Genomic DNA, 12,768 nt, shown 5'->3' with positions numbered 1-12,768 from the left:
TAGCAATGAAGTGACTCATGCAGTTAGCAGAGACTTCAGCCAGCACAGCAGGCTTCAAGATTAGAAAATCTGCCTATCTACATCGTAAGAAGCAATAGACTAGTGGATAAAGCACCCGCATAAGAAGCATAACGTCGGGAGTTCTGTAAAGAATTTTTTTTTTTTTATCTATAATTTTGCTAGAGCTTTATATAATTATCAATAGTAATATCATGGATTAAAGGTATCCCCAAAAAGAGTTGCAGCATTTCATAACTTAGTGGTATATAATACACCAAAGGATCCACAACAAGATGACCATGGGGAACAGCAAAGGAGAGACTATTTAGAGTACTACAGGGCATATAAATACAAAGTACACCTCATTGCCCAGAGGTATACAAACTTAGCATAGAGCTTATTGTCTAGTGGTTTGGGCATAGCCCATTCAACACATTCACCAGATAATTGTTTATTCAAAAGTTGTCAAACCATCAACCTACTTGCATCTATGTGTATAGCCAACTTAATGTACATATCAATGAAAGACACACCTGTAAGGCTACTGTCACACATTCCTGTGACACTTCCCAGAGCTGTCCATTTTTTTCTAAGACAGTACGCTATCTAGCGTTTCATAGAGTTTAAGTGACAAAAGGGAGTAACTGTAATATAGAGACTAAGTAGAAAGGGAAGGTCAGCTTACCTGCCGGATAAGGATACAAAGTGCACAATGATTTGTAGTATTTTTATTTTATTTATTTATTTTACTCACTTATGGAATATGACAGAATTAATTCCACAGAGATTTATAAAGATCAAACTGCAAGATCCAGAAGAAAGCGAGAATCAAGCAAAAGAATCCTTTAAACACTTTTATCGCTCATGCGCACGTTGCCTACTCACATGCATTTACGCTGCGTCTAGCACTGCAGCGTAAATGCATGCATCCTGCATCCCCTGCACAATCTATGAAAATTGTGCATGAGATGTGCGCACGATGCTTTTTTGAAGACAGCGATTTGGATGCTAAAATTTTGACCCAAATCCGTGCTGTCACGCTTCCCGGTTCCCGTGCCCCGCTCTCCGGTCCCCGTGACCCGCTCCCCGCTTCCCGGCGGCGTCCCCTGCTCACCACTCCGGTCCCGGCCTCCTCTTCCTCACCTGCACCCTCCATGTGTCCTGCTCCCGGCGCCCCTCTGCGACGTGGGACACTCAGCCGGGCACTCCTGCTTCCTCTGCACCACTCCCTGGACTGGCTTCTGGCACACGGGCCTCGCGCATGCGCATTAGGGCGCGCGCGCGGTCATTGACCCTCTCTTAAAGGGCCAGCACCTAGAAACAGGAAATTGCATAGACAGGTACAGGGTATATTAGGATTCTCTTTCCTGGTGGGCGGGGCCTGTTCTACGTGTTTAGTAAGCTAGGAGTTCAGGTCCCCATATTGCTGTGTCCAGTATTAACCCCTGTCTGTCTCGCAGAGCCTGTCCTGCCACGCCAGCCGGTCCTGACCAAGTCCGTTCCAGTACCACTGACGGTGACTCCGGCGGAAGTTCCACCACCTCTGCAGCTCCGCCAGTCTCCAGTCCCTGGCTCCGTTTGGTGACCTGTCCCCTTGCTCAGCAGGTTCCGGATTCCGCCTGACCCTACAACCCGGCCTCGGACCCTGAGCCTCGTCACCCGGACTACCGTCTAGAACTCCGTGTTCTCAGCGACATCTACTTTCCAGCTCTCCTACGGACTGTCTTGCTACCAATAGTGCTTCGGCTGCCGTGCATCAAGACCCTCTGGCGGGGTGACCGGCCTGGCTGCCTCACCAAGGGAACCGGTGTACGGTCCAGTGTTTCCACCACCCGGACGTAACACGTGCGTTGCAGCATGTCAATCATTCCGTACGCTTTGGATGCAGCTCCCACTCTGTCTATGGTGGGGGCAGCAGCTATAGCACATAAAATCGGCTTTTTTCTACAAAAATATACTGCATTCTTTATGCAGTGTTTCTGCAGCGATTTGAAGCACACATGTGCTGTCAAATCGCTGCAGAATATACAGCAGGTATGTGCGCATGAGCCCTTAGGCTATTGCGCACTAGAAAGTGCCTTTTTCGTAAGAAAAAAACAGACCCTCTGAAAGAATCCTGCACCCGTGGTAAAAACCGCACCTGCGTTTTTGCAGCAATTTGACGCGTTTTGTCGTGGCTTGGTGCGATTTGCCGCGGATTTACCGAGGATTTTCCGCAAATTGGTCCCTGCGGTTTTTACAATTATCTATGGCAAAAAACGCAGGTACCTGCGGAAAAGACGTGACATGCTCATTAATTCCACAGCGGAAAATCCGCGGCTAAATCTGCAGGTATGAAAAAAAACGCAGTGTGCGCACAGCATTTTTTCAAACCCACAGGATTTGCTGGGGAATGACTGCAGCAATGTTAGACACATTTTCTGCAGCAATTCCGCGGCAAATCCGCTGCAAAATCTGCGGTAAATCTGCAACATGCGCACAGGGTCTTAATGTGACATAGTAACCTCTTCATGATGTGGCAGTTTTACGTATTTTTCGTTTTCTTTTCTTACTCTCCATCTTCCAAAAGCCATAACTTTTTTAGTTTTGCATCCACATAGCCATATGAAAGGTGTTTATTTGTAGGACAAGTTTTGAATGACACACTTCATTCAACCACACAGATTACTAAAAAACCGGAAAAAAATTTCAAGTGCATTGAAATTCCAAAAAAGGTGCCATTCCACAATTGTTTTTTATTTATTTATCATGTTTACTAAACTGTTAAACTGACCATATAATATGATTCTCTAGGTAAGTACCATTATGTGGACACCAAATATATAGTTTCATTTTTATTGAAGTAGTGAAAAAATAATATTTTTTTTTTACTTTTGTCACCATTTTCTGAGACCTGTAATGTCTTCACTTTTCAGCCTATCGGGCTCAGTGAGAGCTTAATTATTGTGCCCTGAGCTGATGTTTTTTACTGATACCATTTTGGGGTAGGTATGATGTTTTGATCGCCAGTGGCTAAAAAACATACTTCTGGCATCTTGATTCTTTTTCTCATTATGCGGTTTAGTGATCGGGATGATTTGTGAACGCAGTGATACCAAATATGGTTGCAGTCAGATGTGCCCCCAGCCTGTGAGACGCAACTTCCTGCATCAGTCCCCTCTCATCATGGTTCATTCATTCTGCACTCTCAGCGGGCAGCCATGCTGCATTTTTCTCCAAACTTCCTATCTATTTGGTCCCTTAATCTAAGCTACTTTCTAATATACTTGCTTTAAAAATTTCCTACAATTCCCTAACAACATTATCTAATGGCTATTTTTTTTTTTACGCTCTACCACAAGAAGTTAGGACAAATCACAACTTACTCAGCTTCAGACGCTCCCTAAAAACGCATCTTTTTAGGGTGGCCTATCACACTCCCTAGCCAAACTAATTTCACCTAATCCCTCTACAACTTCTCAGAACATAACCCCACGTCAAACTCCATGGCACCCAAATGCATCTCAAGGCTCTGGCCAACTGGTCCAGGAAGCCATCATCTATCCCCCATGAGCTGGCTGGATTGTCATTTTAAATAAACACTTGTACCTTGCCCCTCCCCCCATCTCATTGTAGATTGTAAGCTCTCACGAGCAGGGTTGCCATTTTTCCTTTTAAATATTGTATCCTCTATAATTGTTACTTGTTTGTATATGTTTATGTATATGATATGTATATGTTCCTCCTGAATTGTAAAGCGCTGCGGAATATGTTGGCGCTATAGAAATAAAGATTATTATTATTATTTTAAATTTCCTGTTTGTTGATGATTTGTGTGGAGACACAGGGCTCAGTGGGAGCTCTCGTCCTCTAAAACCCGCCGCCTTTAGAAAGACAGCGTGGCTCAGGGCTCATCCCAACTGAACGCCGGCCTCCTTAACCGTGGGCGTAACACTACTCAGACAACACAGGGTTAGGGAACCACAATAATTAGACTTTATTGGATCCCCAAACAATTAACGGCACATAACGCATAACCAGCAAAACACACAAATGTAACAGGCAACAGAGTCTCACCCTTCCGCTGGCTCACCAGGGATTTAGAATGTCCATGCCTCACAGGTTCCAAGCTGTCTGAGGTCTGCAAAGTCTGCAACAGGTGACTGAACTGTCCCAACCTGAGTGTCCTCCTTAGGTAGTCCTGGTTTGATGTTAAAATCCTGGCAGCCGGAGTCGAAATCCCTAGGCTGTGGATATGGTCTCCAACCGGATCCGGAGTCCCTAGATTGAAGCCATAAGATGTCCTGATCCTCCAGTCAGCTCCAAAGAGCTTAGACTGAATCCATCAACCATCAACAACCTGGAGGCTTAAAGAAGTCCTCTCTTATAGCCACAGCCCTCCCCCTGGACACACTGCGTCCTCATGCATTGGTTGGACAAGATTGCTTCTCCCATTGGACGAATTTCAAGCTACATGGACAATGCTCATTCAAATGATGTGCTTAGAAAGGCTGAGGGTGTACATGTAAACTGGGAGCCACTAGACAATGGCTACTAAGGTAATTACATTATCAATACAAACTACAATACAATGGTTACTGGAAATGTCTGGAGAACAATAGTCTAGCTTTCAGTGGCCAACACAATTACATTGAGTCAACAAGAGTCTTGTAAAAACAATGAGGGACTTCTCCCCCATCTATAGACAATCTATCATGCTGTCTGGCTGGATTTTAAGAAACGTTAACCCATGAGAGTCCATGTCGTCACATTTTGTTTGAATACTCCAGGGATTGCTGGTATGTTCAAAGTGTCATCAGGGGGCAGAGGCTGGGGTCACTGTCACAGCTTCTGCTCCTCCCTGAAACAGAGAATCAACAGTGGGCGATGCTGTAACTGTTGTGTCCCTGAGTGTCTTCGTAGTGCATTGTCTGAATCCCCACCCTCCATATGCTGCCTCCTCCTTTGAAGTATCTGTGTGACCCGGCAACAGCAGTCAGGAGCGGTAACATTAATTACGTCATCACCACTCATCACAGTTGCTGGATATCGTAGAAAGTAGCCTGACTGAGAGTGACCTATGAAGCATTGTTCTCTGAACGAGGTTTCAAAGGTTCTACTACAGAATTGGTGGACGTCATGGGAACCTCATGGACTATGTCAGAGCTGCTGGGATTATGTTTTTAATTATAAACTAGTGAACAAAGGAACGTAACTTGTCTTCCTTTCTTTCTTTTTATGTCTTTCAGGTTTCAATTTCTGGACTTTGCCTCTCTATTACTAACACCAGGGCTTGAAGCCAGCTGACACTACACAGCTGACATCAACCCCAACTATCATTTCCCTCATTGCCGCCGCACCAGGGCAATCGGGAAGAGCTAAGGCTAAGCACCAGACTTGGCATATCTAATATGATGCACCAATTTTGGGGAGGCTTTGGGCTAGTATTTTAAGGCTGGGATGGGTGCAATAATCATGGACCTTCTTAGTCTGAAAATACCAGTAGCTGTCCTGTCTACAGACTGCTTTAACGTCACGTCAAAAATTGCAAGTTTACTGAATGTGCAATTTTACTGAAAACACCGACAGAGAAGATGCATCGAAGTCATGTGCGACTTACAAACAGCGACAGAAAATTGAACACATTTGGATAGACTTGTAATCATTGCAGCTCACAATGCAACACCATAGAATATAATAAAATCCTATGTGACACTGCAATTTCAAAGTTGCATGACACTAATAATACTAGCCCCAAGCTGTCTGCTTTACCTTGGCTGGTTATCAAAAATAAGGAGGACCCCATGTCCTTTTATTACATTATTTATTAGGTTAAAGCATGGTAAACACCCTTTCAGTGCCTTATTAAAGGCACTAAAGGGAGCAAGTGTATAATATGTAGGGAGGTGGAATATTACTTTGCTTTGGTCAACTTCCTGTTTGTTCTGCTTCTTGAATTGAACCAACTTTATTGAGATAAAAATTCATGCTGCAAAAATGCATAAAAAAACTCACCTGAACAAACACTAATCATGTGCACATACCTTATGGGGTGGAGGAGGAGGCGTTTTTTTTTCTTCTCTTTTTAAGTTTTTCATATATACAAGTAATTATACAGGAAAGTTTCCTAACATTTTTTCCTGTAAAATCCATTTTATCTTCGGTTTTGTATGTTTTATTATCAGTCCGTAAAAGTGGCGTAATACTCTGACAATGTTACTCCCAGCAGCGACCTGGGAGTCATGAGGGAAGCATTCAATATGTCTTCCCCTTGTCATTCTATCACAGAGTATGATGGAATAAATGGGGACCGGAGCAGCTCCTAAACTAGCCCTCAGGCTAGGGTGGCTCTAGCTGTCCCTGATCCCAGAGATACAGCTGAAGGTGAAGATGTCGGGGCCGCCTTCCTTGCCCTGCTCCTGTACAGCCCCGATCTAATAGACCTTCTCCCTCATCCAAGCGGAGGGCTGGGAGAGGAGTGGTAGAACCCCCAGATAAGGACAAACAGGGGAAACCAAAACTCGATCACACAGCACTCTCACAGAGATATTAGAGAACAAGTGATAAGGAGGAAAATATGAGAGGAAACAACAAGATGACAAGAGAATTCCACAACAACTGCACACACAAAGCAATACAATCCCCAGCAGGACTGGGATGCAACAGCAAACGGACTGGTGGAGCTAAAGCTATAATCGGCATGGGAAGACAGGTTCCTCCATCTTAAAAAGCCTGGGAGTGACTGTGAAAGGCCTCCCTCAACATGTGATCCAAAAGGTAACCAGGTGGCTAGCAGAAATTAACTACTGCAAGCCCAATCACTGATGAGAACACAGCTGGTCGACGCATGAGCTTGTCTGTGTAACTCGTGGGCGAGGGTTGTGACGAACCTCTACCCACCCCGACACAGTAGAGACACAGGGGCAGAGTGGAGTAGGTGTTTTGCGGTGTAAAGGTGATACCTTTCAGCTGCCATTAGTTTGGGTCCTGTTCACTCCTATGGGCCTCGAGCCTCGCTCAGTCAGGAAGGAGACAGACACCTGGTCACTTTACTAAACAGCTTGCAGGCAGACAGTTTTAAATGGTTCACAATAGTCTTATCGTCATCCTTATCTTTCAGATCCTTCAACTCTAACATCCGGCTCGGCTTTGCAGGAACTGCCGTAATGGGGCGACTTAACTTCCCATTTCGGACCCACTCCCCCAGCATGGTGGTGGGACGCTCAGCTCAGCTTACGGATGGGTAGACCACTTGCCTTACCGCCAAAACTGCTTCCCTCAGGTAATGGCAGATGAGGCCTCAGGTAGGAGCACCCCAATTTCTCCTTACGTCTCCATAACACTTCTGGACTTATGCCCTGCTGCAATAGAGCCCCTTCTATCAGCTTGGCTTATCTCCTTCTTTCTGTCCTGCCTCTGTAGCAGGGACCAGAGAATAGCGAAGGTTTGGGCTTCCTTCACCCTTGAATCCTGTCCTGTCACCTCCACCCTTCTGTACTCCAGTCTGATCTTCTGTCACTCCAGGACTTCTCTCTTGATCTGCACTCTTTCACAGCCTTTCCCTACCTGTCTGAACCAGGACGTTTCTTCCCCTATAACTTTTCCTGTGCTGATGAGCTCTCTCTCACTTAACCCCCTGCTGCACTGTCATCTCGCAGTCCATCCCTTCTCTCTGAGGGACCTGGGATCCATGACTTCTGGTTGCAGCCGGCCGTATTACACAGGGGAAGGAATATACATTAATGCAAGACAGTTTATAAAAATACAACACAATTCACAATATACATTTTGGAGTTCCAGTAGTCACCATAATTTAGTGGGGGCATTAGGGCACTGGTCACCCTATTACACTCCCCCCACTTTAATGTCACCACTCCTCTGGCAATGGGAGCTGCTCCTAAAAGACATTAGACACCATAGACTAAAACATACTTTTACTGTGGGTCGGGTATATTCATGAATCCTATCGGTACTGCCACTATACCCATGTATGAGCCTCCCTTCCCTGCCAGGGAGCCCATTGTCAACTAGTGGTAGCTGGCAATACCGCAACATAACCCACCTAAAAGAAAATATTATAACATGTTACATACATTATAAAACACTATCACATAGCATTCAAGATTAATAACATGAGCGCGTGTTCTTTCCAGCAGCCGTAGACCCGTTTGGCCCTCTGGGAAAACATGCAAACAGTTCAGTCCTCTCACCCGCCAGTCATGGTGAGGATCACGTTGTGGAATTTTCCATTTCGCCCACCGGACCTGAACGGTGATGGTGCTGTCCATAAAGCAAAGGGAGAAAGCATCCAAACAGTCCTGGAGGTCTAACACTTACTACACACATGTCATGTTTCAATTTACAACGTGGCTGATTATAGTCTCAGGGTTGGGGCAAGGTGGGAGGGAAGTCTGTGGCGGGGACAAAAATGGACAAAGTCCATGGCGAGGCAAGAGGAAGTTCATAAAAAGGACATGACTTTGGGCCAAGAGTACAGTCTTTCTCCAGCCCAAAAGGCTCGCAGGTTCCCCAAATCCAAAAGGGGAAAAACAAAAAGCCACAACAAAGTACTGGCCTCTTCTGGCCACGAGGGGCATGTCCTATCCCTCAGTCACACAAATAACCTTCATATAAAACTTCAGCCTCTTCCAGCCACTTCAGGGAAACCTTCTCTGCCCCAACCGAGGCTCCTCCGCCTCCAGCTTCACAGATGATCCTTGCGGCAGGCCTGTCGGCCACCAGCAGCTTCTGACACTAGAGAACGATTTTACTGAACAGATGCCTTATATTTACTTTCCATTTTCTTGGGACAGAGACATAATCATCATCATCATTTTTCAAGCACATCATCTTCAATACCTGACTCAGCTATGCAGGGACGGCCGTAATGAGGCAACTTAACCTCCCACTTTGGACCCACTCCGACAGCATGGTGGTGGGATGCACAACTCTGCTAACAAACTGGTAGAACACTTGCCTTACCGCTGCAACTGCTTTCCCTCAGGTACCGGCAGATGACGCCTCAGGAAGGAGCATTCCAATTTCTCCTTATGGCTCTATGACACTTCTGGACTTATATCCTGCTGCAATAGAGCCCCCTCTAACAGCTTGGCTTCTCTCCTACTTCTTTCTGTTTTGTCTCTGTAGCAGGGACTAGAGGATGGCGAAGGTTTGGGCTTCCTTCATCCTTGAATCCTGCCCTGTCACCTGCAACCTTTTGTACTCCACTCTGCTGTTCTGTCACTCCTGGACTTCTCTCTTGATCTGCACTCTTTCCCAGATTTTCCCTATCTGCCTGAACCAGGAAGTTCCTTCCCCTATAACGTTTCCAGTGCTGATGAGCTCTCTCTTTCACTTAACCCCTTGCTGCCGTGTCATCTCCCAGTCCATCCCTTCTCTCTGAGGGACCCGGGACCCATGACCTCTGGTTGCAGCCGACTGCATTACACAGTTGTTTAGAATGTTTAGTGCTGAAGTGCACATTTGGTGCTGGCTTTTTGTTTTTTCTTCATTGAATTGGTCGGTGGTTGACCTCCACCTTGCTATGCACCCCAATTTGGGATGTATTCCATCTGTCTAGATTTTGGCGGTTGGTGACTGTTCACATTAAGTCATCAGGCCTTGTCCACAGGCTATTTACTTCATGCAGCATTTGCTTGGACCTGTCCCGCCCACAGCCATGACTCAGTCATGGGTACGGGATTGAAATAGACCAGGTGAGTGCTGCTAAGAGCAGTTCTACTATTCATATGTGAGGCCATATGGCACATTTTATAAAAATATTTTAGTGTAGGACTGCCTCAAATGAGATTTGCCGTGACGTGGCGAGGCAGCTCAAGAAATTGCAATTTTTTGCCAAAAAGCTCAAAATTTTTATAATAAGTACAGTTTGGAATGTTTAGTGCTGAAGTGCACATTTGGTGCTGGCTTTTTGTTTTTTCTTCATTGAATTGGTCGGTGGTTGACCTCCACCTTGCTATGCACCCCAATTTGGGATGTATTCCATCTGTCTAGATTTTGGCGGTTGGTGACTGTTCATATTAAGTCATCAGGCCTTGTCCACAGGCTATTTACTTCATGCAGCATTTGCTTGGACCTGTCCCGCCCACAGCCATGACTCAGTCATGGGTACGGGATTGAAATAGACCAGGTGAGTGCTGCTAAGAGCAGTTCTACTATTCATATGTGAGGCCATATGGCACATTTTATAAAAATATTTTAGTGTAGGACTGCCTCAAATGAGATTTGCCGTGACGTGGCGAGGCAGCTCAAGAAATTGCAATTTTTTGCCAAAAATCTCAAAATTTTTATAATAAGTACAGTTTGGAATGTTTAGTGCTGAAGTGCACATTTGGTGCTGGCTTTTTGTTTTTTCTTCATTGAATTGGTCGGTGGTTGACCTCCACCTTGCTATGCACCCCAATTTGGGATGTATTCCATCTGTCTAGATTTTGGCGGTTGGTGACTGTTCATATTAAGTCATCAGGCCTTGTCCACAGGCTATTTACTTCATGCAGCATTTGCTTGGACCTGTCCCGCCCACAGCCATGACTCAGTCATGGGTACGGGATTGAAATAGACCAGGTGAGTGCTGCTAAGAGCAGTTCTACTATTCATATGTGAGGCCATATGGCACATTTTATGAAAATATTTTAGTGTAGGACTGCTTCAAATGAGATTTGCCGTGACGTGGCGAAGCAGCTCAAGAAATTGCAATTTTTTGCCAAAAATCTCAAAATTTTTTTATAATAAGTACAGTTTGGAATGTTTAGTGCTGAAGTGCACATTTGGTGCTGGCTTTTTGTTTTTTCTGCTAACAAACTGGTAGAACACTTGCCTTACCGCTGCAACTGCTTTCCCTCAGGTACCGGCAGATGACGCCTCAGGAAGGAGCATTCCAATTTCTCCTTATGGCTCTATGACACTTCTGGACTTATATCCTGCTGCAATAGAGCCCCCTCTAACAGCTTGGCTTCTCTCCTACTTCTTTCTGTTTTGTCTCTGTAGCAGGGACTAGAGGATGGCGAAGGTTTGGGCTTCCTTCAGCCTTGAATCCTGCCCTGTCACCTCCAACCTTTTGTACTCCACTCTGCTGTTCTGTCACTCCTGGACTTCTCTCTTGATCTGCACTCATTCCCAGATTTTCCCTATCTGCCTGAACCAGGAAGTTCCTTCCCCTATAACGTTTCCAGTGCTGATGAGCTCTCTCTTTCACTTAACCCCTTGCTGCCGTGTCATCTCCCAGTCCATCCCTTCTCTCTGAGGGACCCGGGACCCATGACCTCTGGTTGCAGCCGACTGCATTACACAGGGGGTGGAATATACATTAATGCAAGACAGTTTACAAAAATACAACACAATTCACAATATACATTTTGCAGTTCCAGTAGTTACCATAACGTAGTGGGGGCACTGTTCACCCTATTACAGAGGCATAGTATGGCGTGTGAGATTCTGCAGTGTGAACAGCATCAGATGCTGTCGTGACAATTAGCAAGATCAGAGCCAAACACCGTCTGACACATTGCTATTCCATTTGAGCACTGTTTCTGCAGCGCCCTACAGAGCAGGTGGTTAACCTACTCGTCACCAGGGAATAGCTGCTACCGCTGCTAATTTCCTTGCCAGGGCAGGTGTTATGCCAGCTTTGATGGTGTCGCTCCCTACAGGCGAAGCGGGCCCCGAGTGGATGATGAAGGTTGTAATGGCCATTGGTGCCTAAGCGCTGGGCATCTAAGGACAAGCCAACATAGTCTCTGCGGGTTCAGGGTTTAGTTTACTCACAAATTCAGCTGCCAGCTTGGTCACACTGGTCACTGCCTTGATGGGCTCCGATCAATCCCAAATCCGTAAAGGGGTCACCACCGGTGTATTGAGAGATAGAAGAAGTGAGAGTCCTATTTCTAGGGTGTCCCCCTCCGCAGTTAGGTACTCTGGCTGAGCACCCGCTCCAAGCCCCCGGGCCCAGTAAGGTCCAAGTTCTCCAGAGATGTCTTGCCAGAACTATGGTCCAGACGGGTCTGTTTTAATGTGGGTGTGTTGTGCCTATTTCTACCCCAAGTGGAACCCGCATCTCTTGTGGCTGGCTTCAGTGACAGGGAAGTCCATGTTCGTGTGGCCACCCCCCTGCCTACCCTGAGCCAACCCACTCTGTGGGAAGGCTCCTAAGCTATATGTAGTGTGCGAATGTGGAATACCGGTGATTAACCCCCTCCTTACCTGAGATAAATACAGCACCTTAATTGAGGTGCAGTACCATGTGGCCTAAGGGGTGCCACATTTCCATCAAGCTCAGCGATTTTCCTGCATCCCCAGCACTCCTGTTAGGCTCCTTCAGAAAAATGCTCTAGTTTACCTTTAGCAACCATTATACTCTGTACTTGAGTAGAGCACGTCTGAGAGTCCGTCCTGCTTGATTCGAGTACCGAGCACTTGAGCATTTTTGTGCTCCCTCATTACGAGTAGAAAATGTATAATTTTTTATACATTTTTTGAGAATGTCTTGACATAAAAAGCTGTAAATAGGTGTAAAATCTGACAAGTGATTTACATATACAGTCATATGAAAAAGTTTATGCACCCCTATTAATGTTAACCTTTTTTATTTATAACAATTTGGGTTTTTGCAACAGCTATTTCAGTTTCATATATCTAATAACTGATGGACTGAGTAATATTTCTGGATTGAAATGAGGTTTATTGTACTAACAGAAAATGTGCAATCCGCATTTAAACAAAATTTGACCGATGCAAAAGTATGGGCACCCTTATCAATTTCTTGATTTGAAC

Source organism: Anomaloglossus baeobatrachus, chromosome 3 (genome assembly GCF_048569485.1).
Source record: "Anomaloglossus baeobatrachus isolate aAnoBae1 chromosome 3, aAnoBae1.hap1, whole genome shotgun sequence".
NCBI classification, from domain to species: Eukaryota; Metazoa; Chordata; class Amphibia; order Anura; family Aromobatidae; genus Anomaloglossus; species Anomaloglossus baeobatrachus.
Note: the sequence above shows the minus strand (reverse complement) of the source record.